Genomic DNA, 11,579 nt, shown 5'->3' on the forward strand with positions numbered 1-11,579 from the left:
GAGAAGAGGAAACTAGTTGCATTGGAGAGAGATAAAAGGAAAACAGAATTATAAAAAGTTATAGCAACTATCTGTGCTCATTAGATTGACTATTATATGCACAAAGACCAAAGAAATCAGTTGTTGAACAGAATTTAATTGGGCCAATAATTTTTTTAAACAGTACTATACACCAGCTGTCTAGATATGAAAAATATTTTGGGACATAAAAGAACTTTTTGTTCATAACTATATTTATTATAACGAAATTATCCCTGAATATCTTGGGGGGGGGGGGCAATAGCAACAACAAAATAAATACTCAGCAAGAAAACTACCCCAAAAATGACAGAATAGTAGTATGTATTGTCTAAACTAGCTCTCCATAAAGGCTTTGTTAATTTGGAATTAGCAAGTAAAATGGTTATACTATACCCACCCTTTTCTTCCTACTATTTCTAGCATCCTTTTGTACAATATTGTTGACCATCTTAAATAACTAGGTTAAAAACCCATATAAAACATAAAATTTCCCTATTGAACTCTAAAACTGACTTCTATCAGTCATTTAAATAAATAAAATATGCTCATTAACTTTAAGTAAGACCTACAATTTCCTACTACATAAGGTTGTTTTGAGGATCTGAAATAACTAGATTAAAAACCCATATAAAACATAAAATTTCCATATTGAACTCCGAAACTGAGTTTTATCAGTCATTTAAATAAATAAAATATGCTCATTATCTTTAAGTAAGATCTACAATTTCCTACTACATAAGGTTATTTTGAGGATCTGAAATAACTATATATAAAGTACTTTGCATACCTTAAAGTACAATATAGGTTATTACTACTGTTATGATTACTATCCACTCTGCAGTATTACCAATCTACAACAGGTTGATTTAATTAACAGGTGTTAATTAAGGCCAGATTTTTTACTCATTTTTAGTGACTGCTATTGTGTACCTATCTACATATAATACAGTCTTAAAAATTGGTTGGTTTGGTTACCCTAACAGTTGACGCTTTGAATTCAAATCATGAGATGGCAAGTAGACAATTTCAAACAAAACTATATCTATAAAAAAGAGATGTATTTTGAAGAATTTGCCTCTATTAACACTTAAAATTATAAAAGTTAATGTTAGTAAGGCTGTGGAGAAATAGATATCCATATTACATTGTTTATGGGACTATAAATTGATATAAGCTTCCCAGAGAAATCCAAAAAGAGTAAAAAAACAGCATACCCTTTGACTTAGTGATCCACTACTGGGACTATATACTAAGGAGAGGATATTTTTATTATAATTATCAAAGGTGACCCTTGGCAAATTTCTGAGAAAATTCACTCAATAAAATAAGGATAACAATACTTATGTAATGAGGATAAAAAGAGCCCTCAGTCCAACTGCAGGACCCTCCACACAGCTCCAAGACCCTGAACCATTATGCTGGAAGGACTTGGTGTTTGGTAATGATGAAGCAGTTCCTGGTCCCTGTGATGGCAGTACAGGAATGGAGATACATCAAGAACTGGCTAGGAAGAGCTGCCTGCACAATAGATTTTAAACAGAGAAACAACTTATACTCTCACTCTCTTCTTCCTTTCAGTGGAACATATGGCACAGAAGTGTTTCTCTCTTTGAAACTTCAGTGTAAGGGAGATGATTGCCACCTCCCAGAACTAATGGAGACTTCTCTCAAATGACATCTAGAGCATGTGCCTGCCTAGGTGCACCTGGATCTGGGCTCTAGGGTCCTGGTTACCTCTTCTGATTTAAGATTCTTTCCCTGAGCATGTGACTAAACTATAATTATGAGAAATGAACTTTTGGGGAGATACTACCTGAGTAACTCAAGAGAACTTGAGTTCCTTAGGCTGAATGGAGCCCTTGCCAGCTACTATAACAGGTCTCACAGACTATGAAGGATAAACCCAAGCCATGTCCCAGGCTTTCCAGAAAACATGAATCTTGAGGTAGCTTGTACAGACAATGCAAGGCTAAGATAAAGGTGAAATGAAACGCCTATTCAACAGTCCCATTTAATGTTTTAAGTTCCACTAATTAGCCCCACTGATGTTTTAAGTATTAAAATATATGTTTTAAGTATTATCCAAAGAGAATATAGTAAGATTTATAGATATTATTTCATGTTTTAGGCTTTTGTCAATGTATGCTGATGAATTTTTTTGTGTTTTAAGTCTTTTTCCCTCAGTGGAGAAAATAAATAGCTATACCGTAACTTGAGCTATATTGTACTTTGAATACTGTTCTAATCCCCTTTTGAGGGGAGGAGGGGTAATAGACCCTAGACATGAGTTAAATCTATACTTTAACTGATTTTCCCTGGGACTCCAGGATGGAGATGCTAAAAACCAGAGAGACTGAGAATGAGCTGACCCCTTTACATGTAAGCTCAGAACCAGAGCTCTTTATTGGTAAAGGGCAAGCGCTCCAGAATCTCTGGCCGATAGTGGCATCTATTGCTATACTGGTATCTACCCCACCACTTTACTGTGAGGAAACCATTTTGTAAACTTTAAGGTCCTATAGAAATGTTATTGTAAGAAGGGGGGAAATGGCTTATCTGTTCAAAACCATTCATATGTACTTACATAGAAAATAATATAAGAAAAATAGGAAGCAATATAAATGATTCAAGATAATTGGTAAGATATATGAAATGAAGCAAAATAAAATCATCAGAAGACAGGTAACACAAACATTGAATGCAATTATATATATATTGCTTTTTGGAGGGCAATTGGGGTTAAGTGACTTGCCCAAAGTCACATGGCTAGTAAGTGTGTCAAGTGTCTGAGGCTGGATTTGAACTCAGGTCCTCCTGATTCCAGGGCCAGTGCTCTATTCACTGTGCCACCTAGCCACCCCTTACAATTATATTTTTTATCTTTCTTTTCTTTGCCTAAGTAGCCTGTCATGCCTAGAACATTCTCCCTCCACTTCCAGGAATCCTACCTCCCTTCAAGGCTCAGATCAAATGTCATCACTTCAAAGTCACTTTTCAGGATTCCAATTGTTAATGCTATCCCTTCCCCCCAAAAAAACTACTTTGAATTTATTTTGGCACCTAGGTGGCTCAGTGGATCACTGGGTCTGGAATCAAGAAGACCTGAATTCAAATCCAGCCTCAGACACTTATTAGCTGTGTGACACTGAGCAAATCAGTTAATCTACCTGCCTCAGTTTCCTCAACTGTAAAATGTGGATAATAAAAGCACCTACCTCCCAGAGTTGCTATAAGCACTAAATGAATAATAACTGTAAAGTATTTAGTATACAGTGCCTGACTTATAATAGGTGATTAATAAATGCTTGTTTTCTTCTTTCCTTATTTACACATGGAATGAGATTAGAGTCTCTGTTCAATTTGATGAGTTCCCTGAAATCAACCATAAGATTAGAGTGTGGACTTTGCTGCAGAAATCTGAATGGCATCTCCCATGGAAATGAATTTAGGCACAAACACCTGACTTCAGGGACTGGGGATGCCTCCTCATAATCAGTTGACAGAAGAATGAACTTTTGTTGGAGGAGCCATTCCTCTCTAGGGTTTATTAAAGTGGGCATTGAAATGGTCCAGCCCCATTTTCTTTATCCCTTGGATTTCCAGACTGGGATGTACTGAGTAGAAGAAGGGGATTTTTTCCATTCTCACACCCAGAAGTAGAAAACAGCAACTTGCAAGAGAAGAACATGGTAAGTACCTACAGTTGGTCAGTTTATCTGGGTAGGGGAATTCCTAGACATCCAGTTCCTGGCTGCATTCTGTTGCCCTTTTGGTTCCTTTTCTGAGCAAAGTTCAGAGGCTAGTTGTCCTGATAAGTATTAAGAGATACATATAAGTGGCAGCTAGGTGGTGCAGTGAATAGAGCACCAGCCCTGGAGTCAGGAGGACCTGAGTTCAAATCCAGCCTCAGACACTTGACACGGACTAGCTGTGTGACCTGAGGCAAGTCACTGAACCCCAATTGCCTTGCCTTCCCCCCTCCAGAGAGAGAGAGAGAGAGAGAGAGAGAGAGAGAGAGTTATAGATAGATGATCGTGATCTGAGTTAGAGAGTTTCTGAGTTTTTTTTTTTTTTAAAGCAATTGGGGTTAAGTAACTTGCTCAAGGTTACACGGCCAGTTATTATTTCTGAGTGTGGTGCTGAGTATCTGAGCCCGGATTTGATCCAGGTCATCCTGACACTGGAGCCGATGCTCGCTGAGCCACCTGGCCGCCCCTAAGCAATTGGGGTTAAGTAACTTGCTCAAGGTTACACGGCCAGGTGTTTCTGGGTGGGTGCTAAGTGTCTGAGCCCGGGATTCGATCTCCAGGTGTTCTCAACACTGGAGCCGGTGCTCTTACTCGCTGTGCTATCTGGCCGCCCCAGTTTCTGAGTTTTTAAGTGAAGAATCATCTGCCTAGAGGGAGAAGATTCCTTAATAGCTTGCTTCTTGGAGAAGGAAGATCCTAAATAAGGGATCCCCATACAACTGCAGCCATGCCAGTGGCAAACAAAAAAGCTGAACCCTGCCATCCCTAATATTGCTCAATTGCTTAGAGTGTACAGGTCTAAGGTGAATAGGAAATATTTGATCAGGAGTCTCCCAAAATATGTCTATCTATCAGGGTGATTCTAATGAATTTAATGGGATTATCTGAGAATTTTATGTTTCTATATTTGTTCCTGGGCTCCTGTGAGACCTTTGAATCATGCATTTTCTGCGATGGAGAAAATAGTTTGTCCCATATCTGATACTTGTAATGTATATTAAATCTTTGTGGGATTGGGGACCCTGTTACCCACATTTGGGAAAACCTAAACACAAGTTACAGTTCAGCGAGATTTTCCCCAAAGTAAAAGACTTTGGGGAAGGGGCCAAGAACAAAAAAGAAAAAGACTCTCATGCCCCCAGAATCAAATTCAGATCGAAGCGAGCTCAGAATACTTAGGAGGACAGTGCCTGAGTCATCTCTGACACTTATCTGCAGACTTGTTATTCCCTCTTCACTCACTCCCCCTTAGCAAAACAGAAGCTTCCTGAGGATAGGGAGGGATAATTTTGTTTCTCCCTGTATCCTCAGAACCTAGAACAGTGCTAGACATATAACAGGTTCTTAATAAACATTTCCTGAGTTGAATTCAATTGAAAATAAAAAAGAAAACACAATTTTATAAGTACACTTATGGCTTTGGAAGGGGGTAAAGCAAACAGGTTGTTATTTTGTTAAAATGCATATCATATTATTATTACTTTTCTAATAGAAATACGAAGTTACAATTTCAATGTCAAATTTGGAGAATTATTTACTCCACATTTTGTGGGACAGGGTGTCCAAAAGGAATATGCTTCAACATCTTTCACTAATCTTCCTTCAGCTATGTCTGGTTTGGTTTTTCATTGAAACTTTGTTCAATGTAAACTGGAGACTAAGACTAGACCTGACTACTTGCTACAGCAGCAATTTTGATGACAGAATTACAGAATCTGGATTAGATGAGATCTCAGAAGTCAGTTAGTTCAACACAGACCTAAACAAGAATCCCTTCTACATCATACCCAATAAAAGGTCACCAGGTCTTTCTTTGAAGACTTTCAGTGAGGAGGAACCCACTCTTTCTACAGGTAGCCCATTCCATACCTAGGCAGCTCCAATTGTTAGCAAGCTCTTCTTCACATGAAGCCTAAACCTTCTTCTTTGAACCTTTTTCCACACACTTCTCTTAGTTCTTCCCTCTAGAACCAAGCTGAACAAGTCCATTCCCTCTTCCAAATGATGAACATTCAAGTATTTGAAGACAGGTATCAAAACACCCCAACTAGTTATAGCTTAGTGAGGTAGATGAAGGAAGAATAGGGTCTTCCCAAAGTCCTAGCACAAGAGCTCTATGCAGTCTGATACCTACTCCTGACATTGTCCAGACCTCTCAGGCATACTTAGATCCTATTATAACTTCCCATGAGAGAAAGGGGGCTTGCCTGAGGAGAGAAAAAGGAGAAAAAAAAATCAAATAGTTCCAGTCTAAATACTGAAGCATAGGACTTATATGATGGGCTTGTTTAGTTGGTAAATTGAAGGGCTTGGCTATCCCTGAAAACAGGTGGTGAGAGAGTAAGAGGAGAGACTGGAAATGTCATGAACTGGCCTGTAACTAAAAGTAGTCACAGATACAGACCTCCAACTCCATGAGTTCTTTTTCTCTATGACTGAGAGGACAAAGACGTTAGGAAGCATGGGAGATGATACATGCAGATGGATTCCGTCTGAGGTGCACAACAGGTAAATGAGCACTTCCTTGGTGCTTGTGCTTTTTAGGGCATACAAAAATGAGTCAGGCAGTCTCTAACTTCAAGAAGCTTACATTCCAGTAGAATAACCATGATAGAAGAAAAAAAATGTAATGTCATAACCGAGGCATAAAATGTCAAGGAGTTCAGGAGGGAGGGCTCATATCAGCACAATAAAAATATTCAGGAGGGAAGGAGCATAGCATCATAATGTATAATTTAAAAATGGAAGAATATATAATACCATACCAGACAGCCAGTAAAGGGGCATGGCCTTTCCATATGGAAAGAATCTTTCCAAATACTAAACCTCTTTTAAGCAATAATATTAAGTGGGTAACAGCAAAACAATTCTCCGGATGGGATAGACTTATTGCCTATGCACATAATACCTAGAGGAAGCAGTACCTTAAATCATTATTACCGGTGTCTGAAAATTAAGATTTACTCTACTTAAAACACAGTCAAAATTCCTACTATATCTTTATTAGTTAAAGTTAAAAGCTTAATAATAAGACAATGTTCATGCCTCAGAAAAAATAGCAGGCGCAGGCAATGGTGCTGGAAGACACAGTGCTTAATCCCTGGGGCTGGGCCATGTATACCAGGATCACATGACACTCAAATAAGGAACCCAAACATCCGCTGTGGAGTGAGCTGGAATCTGCCACCCAAAGCGGCAGCAGGCTGGGCAAAAGGCAACAAAGCATAACTCGGAAATAAATGAGCAGAATTGTAGACTGAGAAATAATAGCAACCGTGGGGATAGAAAGAGAAAGCGGAAGAAGAGGGGAAGAAAGAGAGAGAGAAGAAAGAGGAGGAGGAGGATGAAGTAAAGGAAGGAGGAGAGGAGGAGGAGGAAGTGAAAAAGGAGGAGAGGATGGAGGAGGAAAAGGAAGAGGAAGAAAAGGGGAAAAGGAGAAGGAAGAAGAGGGCAAAGAGGAAGAGAAGGAAGGAGAGGAGGAGGAGGAAAGAAGAAGAGGGGAAGGTAGAGGAAGAAAAGGAGGAAAAGGAGGAGGAGGAAGGGGCAAAAGATGTCGGGCCAAGATATCTTCTGATCAGAGCAAAGAGGAACAGTGAGAAATGGCAATTAATGCTCCAGACAAAAAGGACCCTTGTGTTTGGGTACATGCAGAGGGAAAATGGGAACTGGATCCATCTGTTTTTTCAGACCCCTCATTCCCCGCTTTCTACAGAGAGCAGTCACACTTTCAACAGCACTATCTTTAAACATAAAAGAAACTCAAAGATTGTTAAGGCTAAAAAGCACCCTAGAGATTACCTAGGTTAGTAGTGTCAATCTCAAATAGAAGGGGCTGGGAACAGGAAGAGCCATTAAACCATACATAAAGATCGTTGTCACTGACATACTGACTTAGAAAACTACAAACTGACATCATCTATGTTCCATTTTATTTTTAGTTAGTTAAGTATTTCCCAATTACATTTTAATCTGATTTGGCCATCTTTGGATGCTAAGGCTGCTGTTTGATGCTTCTAGACTAGTTTCTGTCCTTCCCCTTCCCCCCATTTTACAGAGGAAGACATTTGAGGGTATGTGATGAGGCAGAAAGAGCAAAATACAAGGAGTCAGAGACCAAGGTTTGAGCCTGTGTTGCTTTTGCTTGTTAGCTGGGGGATACTTAAATTTTCTGACCTTTAGCTTTAACTGCACTACTTTTTCATGGAGTTGTAAAGATCAAACAGGATAAAATATAAGAAAATATTTTGAAACTATAAATGTTATATAAATGATATTGCTATATAAGTACTATATAAATGCTATTGTTATTATATCTTAACCATATACATTAATACTACAAATATCACAATAACAGCAGTTGGCATTCGAGGCTTGCCACAATTTGATGTCACTCTACCTTTCTATCATTTCCTTACACTACTCACCTCCTTAAAGTACTTTGTGTTCCAGCCAAACTGAGAGACATCTTTCCTGAAAAGTCTCAACCTTTCTAGACTCCATGCTTTTGCTCACAACATCTCCTATACCTGTAATGTACTCCCCTCACCACCACCATGCCTACTACATATTTAGCAAAATTCTTCTCATTCTTCAAAGCTTAGTTCAGGGAACACCACTTGCAAGATGTGTTCCCTAATTCTCACAGCTAGAAATAATTTCTTCTTTGGAACTCTTTCATAGGGATGGCTAGGTGACACAGTGAATAGAGCACTGGCCCTGGAGTAGGAGGACCTGAGTTCAAATCCAGCCTCAGACACTTAACACTAGCCGTGTGACCTTGGGCAAGTCACTTAATTCCAATTGCCCTGCCCTCTCCCCTCCAAAAAGGAAAAAAAAAACAGAACTCTTTCATAGCACTTGATTTCTATATCTCCTACACACCATGATACTCCAATTTTTATTGTGTATTTCTAATTCCTATTTGTATTCATATTTTAGCTCCCTTGGAAGATTGCAAATTACTTGAGACCAGGGATGGTATCTTATTCATTTTTTTTCTTTTTGGAGGGCATTTGGGGTTAAGTGAATTGCCCAGGTTCACTGTACCACCTAGCTGCCCCTATCTCATTCATTTCTACATCTCCCACAGGGCCTAGGGTGCTTTTTAGCCTTAACAATCTTTGAGTTTCTTTTATGTTTAAAGATAGTGCTGTTGAAAGTGTGACTGCTCTCTGTAGAAAGCGGGGAATGAGGGGTCTGAAAAAACAGATGGATCCAGTTCCCATACTATCCTGTATGTAAGAGCTACTTAAGAAATGTTAAATGCTGTGGAGGTATGTGTAGAACCTATATCAGATTGCATGCTGCCATGGGGGGGGGGGGTAAGAAAAGGAGGGGAAGAAAATGTGGAACTCAAGGGATTGTGGAACTGAATTGCCGTAAACTAAAAGTTAATTAATTAATTAATTTTTAAAATAAAAAAAAAAAACTCAAAAAAAGAAAAAGAAATGTTAAATGGAGGCCATATAACAAACTAAAACCTTAATAAACACTATGATAAGTTTGGAGAATTCTTCCTTTGGTAACAATATACTTGGTTTAAAAAAAAAAAACCTTTTTTCAAAGGTGCACAAGTGGTACAGCTTTGGAACTAACATGTTAAATGTATTACATACTTAAAAAAAAAAAAAGCCAAGCTATATGTAATGGGAATCTGGAGAACAGACATCAGCATGCCTGGCTCAAGATGGAAGAGGCTGGGGGGTCTGCTTCTGACATGTAATAGGAGTATCTTGCTCCCCAAGTTGGAACATGTATAGACATTCTGCAACTGGTTCCAGTCTATTAACCATGTGATGAAGACGCAGACTGTTGACTGACGTGTAGCTGGAATTGAGGTGCACTGAAAAGGTTCTAGTCAGTCAATACTAATCTCTTGGTCAGATTCCTGCCGGTGAGGGACAAGAGGCCTTGGTCTCTCCCCACCTAAGACTAACATGCGGCTTGTGAATTTGAGCATCTATTTTCTGCCTCTGTACTGGTTCCTTCCTATTTTGAATGAAAGAAATTTGTGACTTTAGTCATGTAAGCTTCCAGAGATGAGGAGAACAGCTACCCAAAGGTCTGAGAGGAGAATCCAAGCCAGATTTAGTGGCCAGTCATCAGTGCTGATCCAGCTTAGCAATAGCTGAGATGTGGATTCGTTCCATGATTTTCAGTTCATTTTACAATTGGGGAAACTGAGGGAAACAAGGTTAAGTGACTTGCTCAGAGTCTTACAGTTAAGTATCTGAGGCCAGATTTGACTTAAGATGAGTCTTCCTGACTCCAAACTTGGCACTCTCTCCATTGCGCCACCTATCTGTCCTCCATACACTTAATTGGTCAGAAATTGGCAAATTTAGTTTAAAAAAAAAAAAAGTAAAGTCCTTTAGAAATCTAAGTAACACCAAAATCTCCTTAGTCTAATTAAATCTTTTTAAACCAGATAAGTGTCATTTCTTCATTGAATCTGAAATCTAGAAGAAAATATGTATGTTAACATGTATTTACTGTGTTTATGCAAAAACAGGAGTATGGTATAATAGATAATGATTTTGGCTATGAATCAGAAGTTTGGATTAAAATCCCACCTGTGACATTCACTATGTGAGCAATGCTAAGCCTCTACAAATCCCTAGCAACTTCATATGCTTAAAGACTAAGTTATAAGTGGGTTATGATCAGCTCTAATAAAAGAAGTTCCCACACTGGGAGTTTCCCATAGTAAAAAATCATCTTCCCACTCATAATTCACACATTCGTAATTAGCAAAATGTCCATAGTGCTAAAGGCAGTCCAATTTTGGGAATTTCTATTTTTTATAACATCCTAGTGAAAAATGATGGAAAAGTTGTATTTGGGTTCCAAAGATTTTGGTAAAACTGTTTAGTAAAATGTCTTTATATTTACACATTGCAAAAAAAAATATTTTCTTAGCTTCATTATAAAATTTAGTAATTGAAAATTGTCAAAAACTTAGAAACATTTACCAAATATTTTGCTATTGGAAGCCAATTTTAAAAATCAGATCAACGATTCTTAATGGCATTACTATAGAACAAAGATGCCATCCAGTGGCAGGCTAGATTGATCACTCCTGTCTATTTCCACTCACATCACAAAGGCATCTATCTTTTTCTTCCCCCATGATCTTAGGACTTTTTCATTGTTCTTCTATGTAGAATAGAATTGACTTAAAGATAAATTGATTATTACATATCAGTTGTTATGGAATTCTGGAAATGGATTCACAATTTGTTATTCTTCTTTAACATGTTTTTAATCATAACCTACACATAAGTTCATAACAAAACTGTGACATTATTAAACTATAACAAAATGCACAATTAACATGAGGTTTTTCTTTTAAAGAGTTAACTCTAAAGCTTTCCCCAAAACTAATATAGGATTTTGCACATAATAGGTATTCAATAAACATTTGCTGGCTAGAAAAAAAATAAAGGATGAATGAATACCCATATTTAGTACTTTCTTATAAAATGGACATTATAAGACACACAAAAAAATACACCAAAATCTCACTTAACCAGAAACAAATTCCTCATATAACTGAAATTTTTGTAGTTTTCTACTTTGTGAAGTAAACTGCAATGTACAAAATGTTTATGTCAGGGGCCCATTTTTTTAAAAGGTAATTTCTGGGTTCTATCCTGGAGTGAGCATATACATTAAGCTTAAGATCCTATATCTCTTTTATCTTCATCCACAGTCTCAAAGAGTCATAAGTAGTCAGAATCATGGGAGATACTGCAAGATCTTCAGTCATGAAAGAAAAAAATGTGGATTTGTACTTTTTAGAAAGATTTT

Source organism: Petaurus breviceps, unplaced genomic scaffold (genome assembly GCF_028583685.1).
Source record: "Petaurus breviceps papuanus isolate PSGF00001 unplaced genomic scaffold, PetGlider_PUasm1.0 171, whole genome shotgun sequence".
Lineage (NCBI taxonomy): Eukaryota > Metazoa > Chordata > Mammalia > Diprotodontia > Petauridae > Petaurus > Petaurus breviceps.